This window comes from Manis javanica, chromosome 3 (genome assembly GCF_040802235.1).
Source record: "Manis javanica isolate MJ-LG chromosome 3, MJ_LKY, whole genome shotgun sequence".
NCBI classification, from domain to species: domain Eukaryota; kingdom Metazoa; phylum Chordata; class Mammalia; order Pholidota; family Manidae; genus Manis; species Manis javanica.
In genome coordinates, this window is record NC_133158.1 from 183,948,121 (window position 1) to 183,970,838 (window position 22,718).

The 22,718-nt window shown below is 38.5% G+C and overlaps 1 protein-coding gene across 1 annotated transcript in view; it reads left to right on the plus strand.

Moving 5' to 3' along the window:
• Positions 1–22,718, plus strand: part of MARCHF1 (membrane associated ring-CH-type finger 1) — a 937,042-nt gene that overhangs the window by 890,665 nt on the left and 23,659 nt on the right.

The window sequence follows — 22,718 nt, forward strand, 5'->3', positions numbered from 1 at the left end:
AATGGTTTGGTTCAAGAACTCTGTTATCAGATGGAAGGAGCAGAGGTAAAAAAAACTCAGCAACGGCTGGTATCAGAAGCACCAGACATCTCACCTCAGGGAAGGGGTGGGAGACCCCTTACACAGCTGCTGCAAACACATGGCCTTTGAGTCCTGGAATCTAACGCCAGTGCACCCGGTTCACCTGCATCTCTGGCACTGAGCAGCCTTGAGCATCTGGTGCCCCTGTTTGGCCTTCGTCATGAAGTTCTTAACTTCATCATGCCCAGCAAACATGTTTCAAAGTCTCTTTTCCACCTTTGGTCACTCAGCGCTGTGACATCTGTGACCACTTTGTGCAGCTGTACACCTTACCTAGAGAAGATGAGCCCAACAGCCCACATAAGTGCTTCCTCCTCAAGGAGCCCTGGCTCCGCGGGGCCGCGAACACGGGTCCTCTGACTCAGCCACGTGACTCCTGAGGGAGTTCTGTGATCCAGGGCCTGACCATCAAAGAGATGTTTCCAAATACCATTCATGGTAGGCTAGAGTCAAAAAACACCATGCTTGGGGATTAGCTAATTTCTGTAAGAAAAATAATCCCCCCACTTTTCCCTCATAGCCCACATCTTATCTTCCCTTTGAGCTTCTCATCCAAATTTCTGAATCACAGAAAAGTAATAAGGTGGCCTTGAGGAAATTGTAGAAATTAAGCTTCCAGCTTACTACTGGAATTTATCTGAGTTAATACCCTAACCAAAAGCCTGGCAATTTAAGAATTTCTGCTTCTCATGGGCCATCATTTATCTCCTTCAAGAAATATCTAGTTTTTGATGAATTTGGAAGCTGCCAGGGCTTGTAACATAATATACAACCCTAGGGCTATTTAAACACTTCCAATCGGGAGGGAAAGAATGAGTTTCCTAGTATTTTTCAGGAAGATGCCATAGCATTGGTTTTAGAATTTGGCAAAGAAATCTTAATTAGTTAAATTGCATATTTATGTTTTAGGCACCCATCAATTGATAACAAGTAAAGAAGCTTGTTTTAAGTACTTTAGAAATCAAATAGCTGATAAAAACTATTCAGTGAAAGACTTGAAAAAGAAAGTTGAGCAAATATTCCAGAAACTTAAAGGGCATAAAGAGTAAAACAATATTTTAAAAGTCTTCATAAAGGTAGTCTAGAATTAGATTAAGAAAATTTCCAGATGCTGAGAACAGAGAAAAAGGCAGGGAAAAGTGTCAAAGAAATACTAGTAGCAAGCATGCTTCTGAAAAATGAAAGGCATGATTATTCAGCACAAATGAATAAAGACTTAGACAAAATGTGCTACTGTAAAAATTCAGAATATCAAGAACTAATAAAAATAAATAGTAAATTCTGGAAGCTTTCAAAAGGCTTCTGATGAATTCAATTGTAATAAGAATCATGGTGGTCTTTTCAACAATACACACTTAAGAAATGGTGCAGTAAGAACTTGAATATTCTAAGAGAATTTTATTTAATTCTAAGAGAATATTCAAACACAATGTTAATACTCAGCAAATACACTTAGAATGTAAAAATAGAATAAAGATTTTCAGACAATGCGAAGATTTTAAAAACTTACATCCTCTGCCTTCTTAGGAAATCTTCTAGGGAGTGCTTGAGCACAAGAAGGGACTTGATGCAGGAAAACAGCTAGGACTGGAAAAGCACAGGAAGCGACAGAGCAGAAGCAGAGGTGCCCCCAGGACAAGGGCCCTGCACCAGGCATGCCTGAGCTCTCTGTAGGTGGTCGCCTGGGAAGGGTGCAGAGCAGGGTGGGAGAAAAGAATATGTAGACCAAGACAGCGAGCAGCCCAGAGTAGAGAATAAGATAGAAGCCTCAGGGTCAGTCTCTGCAAGAAAACCAAGTTGATGGGAATCTGATATGCATGAAAAATAGGATTGAGTATCTTTGGATAGATGGATTGAGGGATATAAAGTAAGGTAGGTACATCACAAGCAAATAATTAAAATGCAATTATCCTTAAAATGCAAAAGAAATTTATGATAAAATGAGTTGTTACTATAGAGCAGCTATTCTCAAACCTTTTGGCCTCAAGACCCCTTAACAGTTTCAAATTTTTGAAGATGCTAAAGAACTCTGGTTTATGTGGGTTAATATCTGTCAACATTTACAATATCAGAAATTGAGACAGAGAAGTATTCAAATATGTACTTATTAAATCATTTAAAAGTAACAATGAACATTTTCATGGTAAGATAAATATTTTATGGAAAATTATACATGAAAAATTACATTAAAGAAAAAATTTTTAATGAGAAGAGTTGTATTGTTTCTTGTGTTACAAATCTTTAATATTCTGGCCCAATGGAAGGCAGCTCATATCTCACAGACACTTATGTATTCAGTCTGTTGTGATAGCATACATCATAGAGCTCCTGGAAAATCCCACCTATAAAAATCTTTAAGAATGATTCCTAAAAAAAGAAAAAAGAATTATTCCTAAATAGTTTTGACCATACTGATCCCCTGGTAAGGTTTCCTAGATAACACTTTGGAAAACACTGCTCTGGAATAATAGTTGATTTCTTTAATGAATACCATTTTATATACTTATAATTTCTTATATTAGTGTAACTAAAATATCCATATGCTTATGCAGGAGCGTGAATGTGAGAAGGGCTGTGGCACATTAAATCATCGACAACAATAGCAGAGATCAATAGAATGATGTGTAGTCATCTGCATGACTGGGCTGCCCATTCCTTTTTATTTCCTGGCATGCATACCAATGAGCTGTCATAGCAGTAGGAAGCAGATGGACATAAATACAAGAAGCATCATCTACCATACTTAAAAGTGATTGGCTCTAGATAATGGTAAAAAGGAGTACAGAAGGGAAGAGCAGGAGATTGTCATAAAATGAAATTCTAAGTAATCTTTAAAATGAACTTTACCTATAGATTTTTAGTACGAAATCTCAAAAATGAGTCAAGTTTTGATTCAAGCCACACAGTAGGCCTGAGGCTGCCTACCTTAAAAAAATCATTTATCAAAAATCTGCATTCATAATAAGCTCCCAGCTGATGCCAGTGCAGAGTCATGCTTTCTGTAGCATTCACTCACATAAGGAGAAAATTACTCCTCATATCTCTAAATAATTCTGATGATATCAAGAAGAATACCTCAGTTAGGTACTAGATTGTCTCTTACATCTCTCCCATACTTTCTTAACTCCTTGAAAGATAGCCTCAGGGCTTCCACCACGGAGGAGCATCAAGCTAAAATTTAAAAGGAAATTAGTGGGAAAATAGGTGAAATCCTAATAAAGGCTAGAGTTTAGTTAATATTAATGTACTAAATCAGTCTTCATTTTGACTAATGTAAGTTGCAAACACTGGGGAAACTAGTAAGGGGTGTGTACAACCTTTATTATCTTTGAAACTTTTCTATAAATCAAATTATTACAAAATTAAAAGTTTATTTAGAATGTTAAATAAATGTGCATTTTTACAAGAGGTAAAAGCTGAAATCCTCTGGTTAGACTAGTGAAAAAGAGGGTCCCAGATTCCTTCCTGTTTTCTGTTTTCCTTTGACCTCTGATAGCCCCTAGAACTCTGAAAAATCCTTGGCCTCTAAAGAAAAAAAAGGTTGGGAAATACCAACTCTAACATGTTATTTTATAAGGGGGGAAAAAAGCAAGAGATCCATCAAAATGACAGATGTGTGATAGGGGGACAAGAAGGAAAGCTTTCCTTCTGTATCACAGTTGTTTCTTTTCACCACCTGCATGTTTTCTTATACGCCTACTCTCTTCTCTAAAATAGAGGGGTTTTCTTCGATGTGACCACCAAGAGAGACTTGCATAGTTCACCCACACAGTTCCCAGGTGAGGCTGACCTGCGTGTGGTCACACTACATGGACCAAAGCACAGCGGCCCACCTACCATAAGAAATGGCAGCTTTGAAGGAAGAGGAGATCTGTCTCATTGGATAAATTCCTGTTTCTTGTGGTCCCAAGTGTTTCCTTTTAGTTAGCTTGTCAACTAATAAGGTTAAAGAGTTGGTTAAAGCACAAATTATGGTTTAATATTTGCTTGGATTCTCAATATTCTTATATTGATTGAGAAATCCTACTGTTCAGGATGAATCAGAAGCTGGTCACGATTACTTCTTTGGGAAGAAATATGTCTATTTTTCTCACTGGCATCTAGTCAGTGAGTCATTGTTGATGCTATGCCTATTCATTTTTTCACTTCTGAAGATAAATTTAATAAATGTTTCTTTTCATCCTTTGACACTCTTTCAATCATTCATAGGCCTGAAGTGATGGTTTTTGCCTCCCAGAGGTAGGTGAGGGGTCCACCTAATAGGCTTCCTATTACCCAGGAGAAAGGAAATAAACGCCATTTGGAACAAAACTTTCCTTTGTTCTCAGCCTTCATACTCAGTGGACAGTCTACTAGGTTGCATTGGCCCAGCACATGTAGAAGCCACACAATCTACCCATTCATGTTACCTGAACTCACAGGAGCTTGGGCTGGTGCCTTTCAACGTTATTACAGAGACAGTTCTTCTGCCCCTAGTATGTGTGTGCCCAGTCCCAATCCCCTTCTAAGAGCTTAAAACCAGGAAATACAAAAGGGAAGGGCATCCTACCCACGAAGCATGTCTTCTTTACTCAGGGCCCACCTCTGATAATATCAGATGAATCACAGCGTGAGACTGCCAAAAAAAAAACTCATGTGGCAGTTGAAGCTAAAGAAAAGCATTGATCTGCCTACCTTAAAAAATCATTTATCAAAAGAGAATCCAAGCTCCTCATTCAAAATCCTTTTAAGGTGATTTTTAGAAGCAAAGTATTGAAACAAAGCTGTGTACTTAGAACAGTGCCGCAAAAGGGTACTCGTTGAGGGTTCAGTAATGCGGGTTTTCAAAGACAGGCTTGGTCTTTGAGGCTTGGTGATTTACTGGTAAATCTCTCTTCAGCCCTGCTGGGAAAATCCAACAAGTGGGCAATATGTTAACAGGTTTTGTTTTCTATAAAACTAATAATTAGGTTTGTTGTGGTAATCCTTATTATAGCCATTATTTAAGAATATATATAAGGGCAAGTGACATTTCCCAGAGAGAAGCCTTGTGGGAGATTACCGGGGAAATCAACAGAATCTCTGTGAGACAGATTTTTCTTAGCAGAATCGACTTTCAGAGAATATGCTGTAACTCCTGGGTGCTATTCAAGAGGTGCAGTGGTTAGAGGAGACGGGGCGACTCTTGCATTTGACATTTTCTCTCCCTGCTTTCCTTGCTGCGTGTCTTGCCCACTTAGATTTTCCATCTATTATCTAAAAAGGCTCATGATAAAAAGTAACAAGTAGCATTTCATAGATCAGGTAACACTGTGTGGCTGTGGGATTAGTTTACTTTTTTAACATAATTTGGTAGATTGCATTCTTGACATACCAGAATGTAGGAGTGCCATGGATTTCTTGATGCAACTAACCCATGTTGTCAAGGCAACACATTTCACTGTTTTCTCTCTTCTTGAAAACCATTTTCAGTGTTACAAGCCTTAAATCACAGTCATCTCTTACAATACACAGGGTCAAATACATCTCCTATATGCACAGAGCTATTACTTTTTTATAAAATTCATGTCATTTTGACATGAGGGATAATGTATATATTGAAGCTAAAATAATTCCATAGCATTTATGTCCTATCTCTGCATTTCTAGGAAATGTGAGTTTGCTTACTACAAGGGGTTACATTTTTAAAGCTGTTGTAACAATGTTGGCATATTTTGACTAATGTCTATGTAAATTGATTGCAAGCAACAGCTTTTTCATGGTTTATGAAATTAAATCACTTATAAAACAGTATTTTCTGGGGTTGATATCACCCACCTGTTCTGTATTTTCCCCTTCTTAAGAGTAAAGGCCCAGTTTTGAGGGTTCTTTCCATGTAATAGGGATAACTCCACAATTCTTTAACAAGCTATGAATCCAGAGATTGACTTCATGGGGGAAAGTGTCTCCTCAGAGATCTAGGCTCCTGAGTGTTGGTTTAAAGGAAAATCTCAGTCAAACCCAATCTTGTAGTACAATTCACAGGCTATGACTACCTCACGTAATAATTGCAAATAATTCTAAGTCACTCATCCAGTGCTGTTGGTCTGTTTCCAGTTAGTTTTTCAAATATTATCAGACTTCCTGCTCCTTATATTTTTGTTCAAAAGTTGATTATATAAAAGGTTGCCATGTTTCATTTCATTATTTCCTAAGGTTTGAGAACACAAATACATGGCTTTAAATGAAGTTTCTGTACGGGTCTTAATGTCTCAGTGCATTTTCATGTTCACATCTATTAGATAAAACATACCTTAACTCCTTTAAGCTGCCATTCTTATTTCAATAAACTAAAGAATTTTATCCATATAAAATACTGCAAATTATCATATACACTATTGAAGAATTGGCATTGTTTTCTTTCCTTTATTGTGATTTGACAGACCAGGCATTCAAACGTCAGTCAGGCTGCAAAGTCTTAGGTTGCTTAGCTTAGCCCTTTCCTGTTATATCCTTCAAAAATTATCAGCACCCCATCAGAATGCACAAAAGATTTGAGCCTGCTTACAGAAATACATACCAAAAAGTAAGGCTAATGGCTAAGGAGGTTGTAGTAGAAGACAGCAAGCGAGGTAGAGTCATAAGGCCGACACAGGGAAGACGCTGAGTGACCCTCATGATGACAGGATGGGAAGAGTAGTTTGCTTCCAAAAGGATGAGCAGCCCAGGCACAGAAGGCAACGTGGTCAATTAAATGATTTATAGTATAAAAGTATAAATATTTTGGCAAATGAGCAGATTATCAGGTCGCTAGGATCCCAGAGAAGTCCTCCTTGGTTATGAGTAAGTAAATTTGTTAGTTCATTTACAGTAATAATACACTAAGATGCATTATGTTAATGGCCACAATAAGCAGCCATAATTTACTGCTTGCTTACCAGTGCCAAGCACTGTGCTGCATGTTTTACATATATATTTACACATATATATTTGTATGTGTGTAGGTATGGATGTATATATGTAATATAAATTATATTCTTTTTTTTTTCTGGTCCTCATTTGATGAATATAATTAAGGCTTTAATATAGCTATGGTCACTTCAAGTACACAATAAAACATTTGGAATATTCAATGTACTATTATATGGCATAGCTCATTATTACCAACATTGAATGAATACTCATAGTAATAAAGAGTGTATGGAAGGAATTCTTACAACAAATCCTATCTTAGGAGTTTAAACCTAACACTTTTAATGCATGTATTGTAAGCTGAAATTAAGAACAGTATTTACCCTGACCTATCTTTTTGAATTCATATTCTGTTACTTGACTCTCTACATTCTACTTTATAGTATTCAGTATATTTTAGACTTTTATCTGTCCTACATCTTCTGTTTCTGTTACCTGGAATCCTTCCACCACTACCAAACTCCATCCCTCATGTCACCAGACTCCAATCACCAAAACACCACCCATCCGTCAAGGCCCGTATTAAATATTTACTTGGTCACGCAGCCTTTCCTGATTCTGCCAAGAAACTCAATGTGTTTCTCCTTCAAAGTTAATAATATGTTATTTGTACCTTTCTAATGATACTTTTTTTTTTCACTGAGGAAAGTTATATTTCTACACACAAGTAAAGTCTGCAAGAAATACAGTACAATAGCAATAAAAATAAAGTTAAAAATCCAGAATATGGGCTATACTACAGGACAAATTATCTATATTCTTTTTTTTTTTTTTGAGAGGGCATTTATCATATTTATTGATCATATGGTTGTTAGCAACAATAAAATTCTGTATAGGGGACTCAATGCACAATCATTAATCAACCCCAAGGCTAATTCTCAACAGTCTCCAATCTTCTGAAGCATAACGAACAAGTTCTTACATAGTGAATAAGTTCTTACATGGTGAACAGTGCAAGGGCAGTCATATCACAGAAACTTTCAGTTTTGATCACACATCATGAACTATAAACAATCAGGTCAATTATGATTATTCGTTTGATTTTTATACTTGATTTATATGTGAATCCCACATTTCTCCCTTATTATTATTGTTATTATTATTATTATTATTATTTTTAATAAAATGCTGAAGTGGCAGGTAGATGCAAGATAAAGGTAGAAAACATAGTTTAGTGCTGTAAGAGGGCAAATGTAGATGATCAGCTGTGTGCTATAGACTAAGTATTAATCCAAGCTAGACAAGGGCAACAAAACATCCACGGATGCAGAAGATTTCTCTCAAAACAGGGGGGTGAGGTTCTAAGCCTCACCTCTGTTGATCCCCAATTTCTCACCTCATGGCCCCCTGCTACTGTGCCTGTCTTAGGTTGTTCCTCCCTTGAGGAATCTTACCTGTCTCTGGCTAATCAGTCATCTTCCGGGGCCATACAGGGAAATGTAAAGTTGGCAAGTGAGAGAGAAGCAATATTGTTTGAAAAGGTTAGCTTTTTACTTTTTTGCAGATTTATGCACTGTGGCTTCTATGCCCAGCATTTGTCTTGAGGTATCTTTACCACTTGGAAGAATTATGATACTCAGTAATTTTGATACGAGGCACAAATTCTACTTAGGGGTTGTAATTATGAAGGAAGAAGAGAAGCTATAGAAGTAGCAGATGGAAGAAAACATGGGAAGATTATTTCTTTGACATATCTTCTTGTAGTGTAACATAAGCATGTATAGGTTTTAAATTAGTAATAAAATTGTGTGCACACATTAACATAATAGGAATACAGCTACATAACGAAAGCAGACCTACAATTACCAGCCATATCCAGTGAAACCAAGAAAACCAGTTAGGCACCCTAGGCATTTGTGAAAACTTGTCAATGATATGATGGATATTGTCTAACTGAATTTGAATAGTTTGAGAAAAATCAGACAAATTAAAACAACATTCCTGGGAACTGTTCACATCCCATATGTTCTTTTAACAGTAGATAGTCTATAGTCGCAAGATTTTGGAGCACTGCAAATTGCACTTCTCCTAATTCTTGGTTGAGTTCCGACAGTATAGATACAGTCAAATTTGTTGCTTTATTGTATGCACAGGCCAGCTTAGATATCTCCTTCTTCATTCCAATGGCAAGTCTAGGAACCAGTGGGATGAATGCAGCTACAATTGCAACAGCACCAGGATCTTTGTTGAAGTTTTTTGATGATCATCTTCTGGAATAACTCTTCCAGAGAATGTTGATGTTGGAAGTTCTTCTTCATATCGTATCTTAATTCATTTTCTGGGTAGCCAAATTAGGCTTTGATCCTCTGTATAAACACAAACTAAACCTTTGCCCACACTTTGATATGCCCTTTATACCATTGTGAAGAACTTATTGGAGATCACCACACAGGAACTGCTTTTTTTTTCTTAAGAGAAAGGAATATTATCAGAAAACTGTACTTCCGTAGCTGATCATCTGACACCCTTTAAATGATCAAAATTAAGGATATTCAAAGCATGCATTAATTGGTGATTTGCAGTTAGTTTTATCCTATCAGGGAGTAATCCCCTTTTCCTTTCTTTTTGTTTGTTATCATTAATCTACAATTACATGAACAACATTATGTTTACTAGGCTCTCCCCTATACCAGGTCCCCCCCACAAATCCACTTACAGTCACTGTCCATCAGCATAGCAAAATGTTGTATAATCACTACTTGTCTTCTCTGTGTTGTACAGCCCTCCCCTTTCTACCACCCCCCATTATGCATGCTAATCAAAATACGCCCTTTCTTCTTAACCCCCTTATCCCTCCCTACCCACCCATCCTCCCCAGTCCCTTTCCCTTTGGTAACTGTTAGTCCATTCTTGGGTTCTGTGGTTCTGCTGATGCTTTGTTCCTTCAGTATTTCTTTTGTTTTTATACTCCACAGATGAATGAAATCATTTGGTATTTCTCTTTCTCCACTTGGTGTATTTCACTGAGCATAATACCCTCTAGCTCAATCCATGTTGTTGCAAATGGTAGGATTTGTTTTCTTCTTATGGCTGAGTAATATTCCATTGTGTACATGTACCAGATCTACTTTATCCATGCATCTACTGATGGACACTTTAGTTGCTTCCAATTCTTGGCTATTCTAAATAGTGCTGCGATAAACATAGGGGTGCATCTGTCTTTTTCAAACTTGAGTGCTGCATTCTTAGGGTAAATTCCTAGGAGTGGAATTCCTGGGTCAAATGGTAAGTCTATTTTGAGCGTTTTGAGGAACCTCCATACTGCTTTGCACAATGGTTGAACTAATCTACATTCCCACCAGCAGTGTAGGAGGGTTCCCCTTTCTCCACAACCTCGCCAACATTTGTTGTTGTTTGTCTCTTGGATGGTAGCCATCCTTACTGGTGTGAGGTGATACCTCATTGTGGTTTTAATTTGCATTTCTCTGATAATTAGCAATGTGGAGCATCTTTTCATGTGTGTGTTGGCCATCTGTATTTCTTTTATGGAGAACTGTCTGTTCAGTTCCTCTGCTCATTTTTTAATTGGATTATCTGTTTTTTGTTTGTTGAGGTGGGTGAGCTCTTTATATATTTTGGACATCAATCCTTTATCGGATCTGTCATTTGCAAATATATTCTCCCATACTGTAGAGTACCTTTTTGTTCTATTGATGGTGTCTTTTGTTGTACAGAAGCTTTTCAGCTTAATATAGTCCCACTTGTTCATTTTTGCTGTTGTTTCCTTGCCCGGGGAGAGAAGTTCAAGAAGAGGTCACTCATGTTTATGTCTAAGAGGTTTTTGCCTATTGTTTTTTCTAAGAGTTTTATGGTATCATGACTTACATTCAGGTCTTTGATCCATTTTGAATTTACTTTTGTGCATGGGGTTAGAAAATGGTCCAGTTTCATTCTCTTACATGTAGCTGTCCAGTTTTGCCTGCACCATCTGTTAAAGAGACTATCATTTCCCCATTGTACGTTCATGGCTCCTTTATCGAATATTAGTTGACCATATATGTTTGGGTTAATGTCTGGAGTCTCTAATCTGTTCCACTGGTCTGTGGCTCTGTTCTTGTGCCAGTACCAAATTGTCTTGATTACTATGGCTTTGTAGTAGAGCTTGAAGTTGGGGAGTGTGATCCCCCCTACTTTATTCTTCTTTCTCAGGATTGCTTTGGCTATTCAGGGTCTTTGGTGTTTCCATATGAATTTTTGAACTGTTTGTTCCAGTTCGTTGCAGAATGTTGCTGGTAATTTGATAGGGATTGCATCAAATCTGTATATTGCTTTGGGCAGGATGATCATTTTGATGATATTAATTCTTCCTAGCCAAGAGCATGGGATGAGTTTCCATCTGTTGGTGTCCCCTTTAATTTCTCTTAAGAGTGACTTGTAGTTTTCAGGGTATAGGTCTTTCACTTCTTTGGTTAGGTTTATTCCTAGGTATTTTGTTCTTTTTGATGCAATTGTGAATGGAATTGTTTTCCTGATTTCTCTTTCCATTGGTTCATTGTTAGTGTATAGGGAAGCCACAGATTTCTATGCGTTAATTTTGTATCCTGCAACTTTGCTGTATTCTGATATCAGTTCTAGTAGTTTTGGAGTGGAGTCTTTAGGGTTTTTTATGTACAATATCATGTCATCTGCAAATAGTGACAGTTTAACTTCTTCTTTAGCAATCTGGATTCCTTGTATTTCTTTGTTTTGTCTGATTGCTGTGGCTAGGACCTCCAGTACTATGTTAAATAACAGTGGGGAGAGTGGGCATCCCTGTCTTTTTCCTGATATCTGAGGAAAAGCTTTCAGCTTCTCGATGTTCAGTATAATGTTGGCTGTGCATTTATCATATATGGCCTTTATTATGTTGAGGTACTTGCCCTCTATACCCATTTTGCTGAGAGTTTTTATCATGAATGGTTGTTGAATTTTGTCAAATGCTTTTTCAGCATCTATGGAGATGATGATGTGGTTTTTGTTTTTCTTTTTGTTGATGTGGTGGATGATGTTGATGGATTTTCGAATGTTGTACCATCCTTGCATCCCTGGGATGAATCACACTTCGTCATGGTTTATGATCCTTTTGATATGCTGTTAAATTCTGTTTGCTAATATTTTATTGAGTATTTTTGCATCTACATTCATCAGGGATATTGGTCTGTAATTTTCTTTTTTGGTGGGGTCTTTGCCTTGTTTTGGTATTAGGGTGATGTTGGCTTCATAGAATGAGTTTGGGAGTATTCCCTCCTCTTCTATTTTTTGGAAAACCTTAAGGAGAATGGATATTATGTCTTCTCTGTGTGTCTGATAAAATTCCGAGGTAAATCCATCCGGCCCGGGGGGTTTTGTTCTTGGGTAGTTTTTTGATTACCATTTCAATTTCTTTGCTCGTAATTGGTTTAACTTTTGTGTTTCTTCCTTGGTCAGTCTTGGAAAGTTGTACTTTTCTAGGAAGTTGTCCATTTCTTCTAGGTTTTCCAGCTTGTTCGCATATAGGTTTTCATAGTAGTCTTTAATAATTCTTTGTATTTCTGTGGAGTCTGTCGTGATTTTTCTGTTCTCATTTATGATTCTGTTGATTTGTGTTGATTCTCTTTTTCTCTTAATAAGTTTGGCTGGAGGCTTATCTATTTTGTTTATTTTCTCAAAGAACCAGCTCTTGGTTTCATTGATTTTTGCTATTGTTTTATTCTTCTCAATTTTGTTTATTTCTTCTCTGATCTTTATTTTGTCCCTCCTTCTGCTGACTTTAGGCCTCATTTGTTCTTCTTTTTCCAGTTTCGATAATTGTCATGTTAGACTATTCATTTGAGATTGTTCTTCCTTCTTCAAGTATGCCTGGATCGCTATATACTTTCCTCTTAAGACTGCTTTTGCTGCAGTCCACAGAAGTTGGGGCTTTGTGTTGTTGTCATTTGTTTCTATATATTCCTTGATCTCTATTTTAATTTGTTCGTTGATCCATTGATTATTTAGAAGCATGTTGTTAAGCCTCCATGTGTTTGTGAGCCTTTTTGTTTTCTTTATAGAATTTATTTCTAGTTTTATACCTTTGTGGTCTGAAAAGTTGGTTGGTAGAATTTCAATATTTTTGGAATTTACTGAGGCTCTTTTTGTGGGCTAGTATGTGGTCTATTCTGGAGAATGTTTCATGTGCACTTGAGAAGAATGTGTATCCTGTTGCTTTTTGATGTAGAGTTCTATAGATGTCTCTTAGGTTCATCTGTTCTAGCATGCTGTTCAGTGCCTCTGTGTCCTTACTTATTTTCTGCCCAGTGGATCCATCCTTTGGGGTGAGTGGTGTGTTGAAGTCTCCTAAAATGAATGCATTGCAGTCTATTTCCCCCTTTAGTTCTGTTAGTATTTCTTTCACATATGCTGGTTCTCCTGTGTTGGGTGCATATATATTTAGAATGGTTATATCCTCTTGTTGGACTGAGCCCTTTAACATTATGTAGTGTCCTTCTTTATCTCTTGTTTCTTTCTTTGTTTTGAAGTCTATTTTGTTTGATATTAGTACTGCTACCCCTGCTTTCTTCTCTCTGTTGTTTGCCTGAAATATGTTTTTCCATCCCTTGACTTTTAGTCTGTGCATGTCTTTGGGTTTGAGGTGAGTTTCTTGTGAGCAGCATGTAGATGGGTCTTGCTTTTTTATCCATCTATTACTCTGTGTCTTTTGATTGGTGCATTCAGTCCATTTACATTTAGGGTGACTATTGAAAGATATGTACTTATTGCCATTGCAGGCTTTAGATTCGTGGTTACCAAAGGTTCAAGATTAGCCTCTTTAGTATCTTACTGCCTAACTTAGCTCGCTTATTGAGCTGTTATATACACTATCTGGAGATTCTTTTCTTCTCTCCCTTCTTATTCCTCCTCCTCCTCCATTCTTCATATGTTGGGTGTTTTGTTCTGTGCTCTTTTTAGGAGTGCTCCCATCTGGAGCAGTCCCTGTAAGATGCCCTGTAGAGGTGGTTTGTGGGAGGCAAATTCTCTCAAGTTTTGCTTGTCTGGGAATTGTTTAATCCCTCCATCATATTTAAATGATAGTCGTGCTGGATACAGTATCCTTGGTTCAAGGCCCTTCTCCTTTCATTGCATTAAATATATCATGCCATTCTCTTCTGGCCTGTAAGGTTTCTGTTGAGAAGTCTGATGATAGCCTGATGGGTTTTCCTTTGTAGGTGACCTTTTTCCTCTCTCTAGCTGCCTTTAAAACTCTTTCCTTGTCCTTGATCTTTGCCATTTTAATTATTATGTGTCTTGGTGTTGTCCTCCTTGGATCCTTTCTGTTGGGAGTTCTGTGTATGTCCGTGGTCTGTTTGATTATTTCCTCCCCCAGTTTGGGGAAGTTTTCAGCAGTTATTTCTTCAAAGACACTTTCTATCCCTTTTTCTCTCTCTTCTTCTTCTGGTACCCCTATAATACGGATATTGTTCCTTTTGGATTGGTCACACAGTTCTCTTAATATTGTTTCATTCCTGAAGATCCTTTTATCTCTCTCTATGTCAGCTCCTATGCGTTCCTGTTCTCTGGTTTCTATTCCATCAATGGACTCTTGCATCTTATCCATTCTGCTCATAAATCCTTCCAGAGTTTGTTTCACTTCTGTAATATCTTTCCAGGCATCTGTAATCTCCCTCTGGACTTCATCCCTTAGCTCTTGTATATTTCTCTGCATCTCCATCAGCATGTTTATGATTTTTATTTTGAATTCCTTTTCAGGAAGACTGGTTAGGTCTGTCTCCTTCTCTGGTGTTGTCTCTGTGATCTTTGTCTGCCTGTAATTTTGCCATTTCATGGTGATAGAGATAGTTTGCATAGCTGGCACGAGTGACTGCTGGAAGAACTTTCCTTCTTGTTGGTTTGTGGCCTTCCTCTCCTGGGAGAACAGCGACCTCTAGTGGCTTGTGCTGGGCAGCTGCGTGCAGACAGGGCTTGTGATTCCTGCCCGGCTGCTATGGAGTTTATCTCCACTGTTGCCATGAGCGTGGCTTGCCTTGGGCTGCTGATCCTATATGGTGGAGCCACATTGAAGGGGGAGCGGTCGGGAGGCTATTTATGTCTGTGAGGGTCCTCCGTGCTCCCTGCTGCCCATGGGGTTAGAGAACCCAGAGACCCCAGATTCCCTGCTGCCTGACTAAGTGTCTCAGGATGCTTCCATCCAGTTTTGGGGTCCCTGTCCCTTTAAGACTTCCAAAAACCACTCGCAAAAAAAAAAAAAAATCCTCTCGCTTTTCTTTGTCCCTAGTATCCAGGACTCCCCGCATGCACTGTGTCTGCACTCTGGTGTGGATGGCTGGGGCTGGGTGTTTAGCAGTCCTGGGCTCCCTCTCCTTCCCTGCTCTGACTCCTCTCCTCCCACCGGGAGCTGGGGGGAGGGGTGCTCGGGTCCTGCTGGGCTGTGGCTTGTATCTTACCCCCTTCACGAGGCACTGGGTTCTCACAGGTGTGGATGTGGTCTGGATGTTGTCCTGTGTTCTCTGGTCTCTATTCTAGGAAGAGTTGTCTTTGTTATATTTTCATAAATATATGTGGTTTTGGGAGGAGATTTCTGCTGCTCTACTCATGCCGTCATCTTGGCTCCACCTAAATTGTATTCTTTATGTTTATTTTTTTATTAAAGTATAGTTGATATACAATCTTACATTGGTTTCAGGTATACAACACAGTGGTTCAACAGTTACCCATATTATTAAATCCCCACCTCAAATAGTGCAGTTACTGTCAGCATAGAAAGATGTTACAGAATCATTGGCTATGTTCTCCATGCTGCACTTCCATCCCCATGACCAATTTATATTATATTGAGAGTTTTGTGCCCTTTTAACTCCCTCAACCTCCTCACCGACCCACCCATCGAAACGCCTCCCACATGATAACCACCAGCCACTTCTCAGTGTCTGTGAGTCTACTGCTATTTTGCTCATTTTGTTCTGTTTGTTTTTATATTTCACAAATAAGTAAAATCATATAGTATTTCTCCTTCTCTGCCTGGCTTATTTCACTTAACATGATACCCTCTAGGTCCATCCATGTTGTTGCAAATGGTAAGATTTCCCTTTTTTTGCTGGTTGAATAATATTCCACTGTGTATATGTACAACACCTTCCTTATCAATTCATCTATTGATGGACATATTGTTTATTGCCATATGTTGGCTATTATAAATAATGAGCAACAAATATAGCGGTGCATTTATCTTTTCAATTCAGGGATTTTGTTTTCTTTGGGTAAATTTCTAGAAGTAGAATTACTGGGTCATATGGTATTTCTATTTTCAGTTTTTTGAGGAACCTCCATACTCCTTTTCACAGTGGCTGTATTAACTCCCATTCCTACCAACAGCATGTGAGGGTCCCCTTTTCTCCACATCCTTGCCAACAGTAGTTGTTTCTTGTCTTTTAGGTGGTGGCCATTCTGACTGGTGTGAGGTGGTATCTCATTGTGGTTTTGATTCACATTTCCTTGATGATTAGCGATGTGGAGCATCTTTTCGTGTGCCTGTTGTTGACTCTCTGTATTTCTCCATTAGAAAAATGTTCCTTCAGGTCCTCTGCCTATTTTTTAATCACATTATTTGTTTATTTGGTGTTGACTCATATGAGTTCTTTGTATATTTTGGGTATTAACCTCTTATCAGATAAATTGTTTAAAAATATATTGTCCCATACTGTAGGATGCCTTTTTGTTCTGCTGATGGTGGCTTTTGCTGTACAGAAGCATTTTAGTTTGATGTAGTTCCACTTGTTAATTTTTTATTTTGTTTCCCTTGCCCAAAGAGATACATCCAGTAAAAAATTGCTCACACATATGTTCAAGAGATTTTTGCTTGTTTTCTTCTAACAATTTTACGGTTTCATGTCTTACATTTAAGTTTTTAATACATTTTGAGTTTACTTTTGTGTACGGAGTTAGTAATCCAGTTTGATTCTCTTGCCAATAGCTGTCCAGTTTTCCAAACACCAGTTATTGAAGAGACTGTCTTTTCCCCATTATATATTTATGGCTCCTTTTTCATATATTAATTGATCATGTATGTGTGGGTTTATATCTGGACTGATCTAAGGGTCTATTCTTGTGCCAATACCATATTGTTTTGATTACTATAGCTTTGTGGTATAGCTTGAAGTCAGCCTGATCCCCCCAGCTTTGTTCTTCTTTCTCAAGATTACTTTGGCTATTCAGTCTTCTGTGGTTCCATATGAATTTTAGAATTATTTGCTCTAGTTTATTGAAGAATGATGTTGGTATTTTGATAAGGATTGCATTGAATATGTAAATAGCTTTGGACAGGTTGGCCATTTAGATGATATTACTTCTTCCTATCCGTGAGCATGGGATAGATATATTTGTGTCTTTAATTGCTCTTGTCAGTGTCTTATAGTTTTCACAGTAGGTCTTTCACCTTGATTAGGTTTATTCCTGCGTATTTTATTCTTTTTAATGCAATTGCAAATAAAATTGTTTCCCTGATATTTTTCTGCTAGTTTATTGTTAGTGTATAGGAATGCAACAAGTTTCTGTATATTAGTTTTGTATTGTGCAACTTTGCTGAATGCAGTTATTAGTTCAAATAGTTTTTTTGGTGGAGTCTTTAAGATTTTTCTATATATGGTATCATGTCATCTGCAGATCATGACAGTCACATGCTCTGTTATATACCTACCTTCCCTTAAACCTCCCAAAAAAACATGAAATGAGTATTCTTATCATAATGTTATAAATGAGAAAACTCAGACCCAGAGAGGTTAAATAAATTTTCTAAGGTCTCATATTTTACACTGTGGATCTGGGATTCAGCCTTAAATCAATGTCATAACCAAGTCTCTGATTTAATCACTAACCCACACTGCTCTGTGGTTCAGAGTAGGGAGTGGGTAGGAAATGTTTCCAGGGGAGGACAGAGCTGAAAGTGGTTATGAATGATGACCAGATATCCCAAAGTGAGATAAGGAGAGTTAAGGATATTCTAGGCAGGAAAACAGTGTATTCAAATGCACAGAGAATGAATAATTCAGAATGAAAAATAGCTGGTTTTGCCAGAGAGAAGGATGACCACAGGAAAGTGCCTCGACCCTCCATTCTCATCTACAATGGAAGTGGTGATAGGGTCTCCATCACAGGAAGGTTGTTAGGATTCAATTGACAATGTAGAGCTATTAATATTAAAATTAGTGTTAAGACAGGTAATATATGAGGTTAAATAGAAAGCAAGTGCTAGCTTATATAAGATGATTTGCTAAAGAATTTCAACTTTATCCAGAAGGAAATGGGAAGACAGTTAAGAGTAGTAAATAAGTAATTTATATATTTGTACTTTTGAAAGATCACTCTGCAGCAATGTGTGGAGTGTGAATTGCCCATATGAGTGAGCCAGGCACAACATGCAAGCTAGAAAGAAGTGGACTCAATCACATAAGTAGCTCTGCGGACAAGGGGAAGGCACTAGTAGGGTTTAGTCACTGAGCTGCTGCAAAGGCTGAAGGTGAGGGATGAGGTGTGGGCAACAGTCCGCGGTGGCTCTCAGCCTTCTGCCTTGAGTGACAGGATTTATTATGTACTGACTGGTTTAATTATTAACCAGGGAAGAATATATATGCAGATGAGAAAATTTGGGGGCATAACATATGAAGGCCAGCCAGGACACCTGAGCTTGAGAAGCCTGAGCCAGCCAAAGATGGCAGGGAAGTCTGAGAGAAGCTGAGTGTGGGCTCAAGAGGAGCGTGCGCGGCAGGCACCAGGATGTCCCTGGCGGCGGGGACCCCAGACAGATGCGTCAGTGAGGGGTGAGGAAGGGTGGCAGGAATGTTCGTGAGGACAGATCCCTGGGGGAGAAGACGAAGGGACCACTGGGAAACAGGAGCCAGCAGCGAGTGGTGAGCGGCCGCCGTCGGAGGGGGCGTAGGGCCAGGGGAAAGTGACCCTGGGCACAGAAGGGAACATTCCTTCTCCGGGGCCAGTGGGGGAATCAAGGGATGAAGATGAATTCCAGGCCTTCTGGGCGCCACCATCGGGAGGCATGATGGGCCTTGGGCACAAGTGCAGACAGGCAGAGGATCGTAGGTCAGGCCGGGATGGTCTCTCAGAGGCGATGCAGGCTCTGCCCAGCGCCCGTCGTTTCGGCAGTCTCTTAGAACGTTCTTGTTCTCCGAGTCCTTCCTGAGTGTGAGACCTCCGCGTGGGATCCGTACTATCATCTCGCCTCCCAGCACGGCTGTGTCTTTCCTTCTCCATCGGTGCTCTGACCTCTTCATAGCACAAGAACCTGCCTTTATACTTTCCTAATTGTCAGCCATTCCCCATACCTTCCCACCTCCATTCTGCCAGTGCTCCAAAGAAAAATATAAAGAAAAAAATTCTCATTTTAAAATGCCCTGAATATTTGCATTCTAATATATTTTATGTGTACATAAGAAAAGACTGAAGATCTACATTGCAGATGAGATTATGAATGATTTTATTTCTGATTTATGTTTCTATATTTTATAAATATTCTATAATGCATGGAGTGCTAACATGTTAATAAAGATAATAAACTACTATAAAGTAAAAGGTGGAAAAGACAAAGAAGCAGGTTTTGGTGTTGAAGGGAAGGGAGCTATATATAGAGAGAGAAGTTAAAAATAAATGAAAAGATATAATAAAAGACACAAGCATCCTGGGGAATGATCAGTTCGGACACAGAGGGACATGTTGTCCTCAATATAAGGGAAGGAAGTAAGAAGGGTGTGATGCAGTTAAAAATACGTGTTTGGTCTGAAGGCAGGAAGTTAAGGGAGTTTACCCATGAGAGTATCAATGTTCTCAAAAGTATAAGTCATATTTAATAAGATCCACTGTCAAGACATCAGCTCTTTCCCTCTCCTGGAGAGAAAAACTGGTAGCAGGAGCTACTAGTTAGTCAACTGTTTTTCCAGTTCATCCTGGATACAGCTGTAAGAATTGTCTTTCTGAAATGCTGGTAATCCTAAAATCCTTTCTACCTTTCTCCTTCAAGATTTGCTTAAACTTGGCCCAAACTTTAAATCCATGGCCTGGGATAGTCCATATCTTGTATGTGCTTTCTGCAGGTGCCTGCAGCTTATTTTCTGTTTCTACATACCCTGTCCATGCAGGCTATCCCACATCTTCCCATGTAATCTCATCTGGGAGATTACTTTGTAGATTTTGTTCTCAAATCCACTCACCTCAACATTAGGGGAGTTCAGTCGCAGGAGAGGAATCCCACCAAGAATTCCACCTGCTCCCTAACTACCCCCGACTATCTCAACCCCTCCATCCCATCATTTACTCAGAAGAGCAGACAAGCTCTCTCCATTGTTCCACCCAAAGAGATCAGCCCATTTTTATCTACCTGTGGTCTTGCTTTTCACTCCAACTAGTTATAAAGAAATTTATTTTGAACAAATTCCATAAAGGAAATCTGTGAAGAACATTTTCTACTTTTCCTCACACATTAATCCACCCGTGTCAGTCCTATGCCCATACTCCCTCACTTTGAGTTGATGATCAAGGCTTGTCATCACACAACTCCATAAATGCCCACATAACCCAAAGTTCAGCTTCTCCTCCTTCCCCCTTTTTCATTTTCAGCTCAACATTGGAAACCTTTTATGATCTTTAATAGAAAGGGAATATTTACAGAGGAATACTAAATCTTCCTGTTCTACTTTCAGTGCGGATAACTGAACTACACACCTCCTTGTTTTTATAAGGAGATAATTATTAGAATAATATTAGATTAGCTTGCCATTTAATTTCTACCCCTTTGCAGGGATTCAACAGTACTAGAGAAACTGACAATTGAGTCTGCTGTGGAGAAAGGTGTTTATTATCAGAATTTTAATAGGGGGCATGAAGGACAGAGAAAGAAGCAAAGCCAACCCTTTTTAAATATCCAAAGAGACAGGGGGAAAAAATGACAGGCTTGAAAAAAAAAACACTTTTGAATGACAGTCCCTCTCATATTCACTCCTCATTCTTTAGGTCTAGGAAGAAAAATGGAATCTGTTCTAGAATATGAACAAATATCACTGTGTCTCAAGAAATTCCGCACAGAGTGCAGTCAGATCTAAGGGATCATTGCACAAAACAGATTCCTTGGAAACGGCTCCCGAAGGTCCAGATCAGATCACTCTGATGTCTTCTGAACTGAAGTGAGATTTTTAGCGACCTGAAAGCTTTCCTTGGTTCAAAGCAACTTCTTTAAATGTAGGAGAACTAGATTTGGAGTTTGTAGGCTGGGACACAGTTGCCCTTCTTATACAGCTAGTTATCAGAACATGGTTAACACTCCCATAAAACATAAATGAACATACACATTCTCTCCCACCACCCAGTAGACTGAGAATCAGCATCTGGGATTTGGAGTCCATTCTAGTACTGCAAATGAGGAAATATGGCCAGTTGAGTTTGCAAAGCTATTCTCTGTTTTCCAAACATGTCAAGTCCCAGAACCACAAGTTTCATTTCCAGCCTGTAGAGATTATATGTACCTACCACCCTTTCCTCGTCCAGCACTTCCTTATTTTGTAAGAAACAGATACATTACTATTAAATCAGTTCAAGGAAGTGTTCTTTTTAAAGCAAGTTTAAAGCAAGGGCTCTTAATCTGGAAAATGTGTCTGACCTCTTTGAAAAGTGACCAGTGAAAAGTATGGACCTCTCACTAGAGTAAATACACACAAGATTTTACATATAAATTGGAGAGTTTATATATCCCTAGAAACTCCAAAGACTTCTGCTGTTTAATAAAAAGAGTTCAGAGTTCTAGGACAAAATTCTTAGCAAAGGCTTAAGTCTCTAAAGTGCCAAAAATAAGTTCAGAGGTAATATATTAAACCAACATTTAATTATGTTTGATGTTCAAGTGCTCATAAACCTAATTTTTAAATCTATTAGCTAAAACACTATTTGCATTATTTGTATTTTATTTGTGTTATTATATCCAAAATCTGAATCAATATTTAAAGAGATTAAAGCATCCTTGGCCGCCATTTAAACTGAAGTAGCATATATACTTCTTTATCAGATTTATTTCAAATTTTTATGTGGCTGTAACTCCGGGGAGGAGAAAATCCTGGGGTAAAATACCTTTGAAACTGAAATCAGTCAAAGGGATAAATAAAGTTTAAAACTCGTTTATTGCTTACAAGCAGTCAACCTGTCTCTCTCCTGCTGCTGTGGAAGCAAGCAAATCCTCCCCCCAACCTCTCTGGCCCAGATAAGCCCTTGCTCACCCATATGATCACCCATTGATAGGGAGATGGTACTTCCCCCCTACCCCTTGGAAATGCCTGTTGATGTGGAGATGCACTAAAGCCAGGTGAGAGGTTCTGGAAATACTGCAATTTTACCCACTGTGGCTAAAAGCTCTGAGAGTAAAACAAGCACAACAAAAACTCAACCCAGCCACATCACAATGTCCAGTGCTACCCGACTGTTAACATAGGTTGGGAATAGGGTGCAAGATATATTTTTAACCCGTGGAAATAAATATTGACACTAGGCTGTCAGTAGAATTGTATAATACTTGAGATTGTACAGGCGTGAGATATTGTACAATAGAGACTTTGTGGAGAAACTTCCCTTCTTCTTTGCCACCACCCAAAGGAATATAACTACACACACACACACACACACACACACACACACACACTCACACATACACAATAAAAGCTCTCTTTAAATGCATCTATTAATTAGGTCTGTAAGTAATTTGTTCC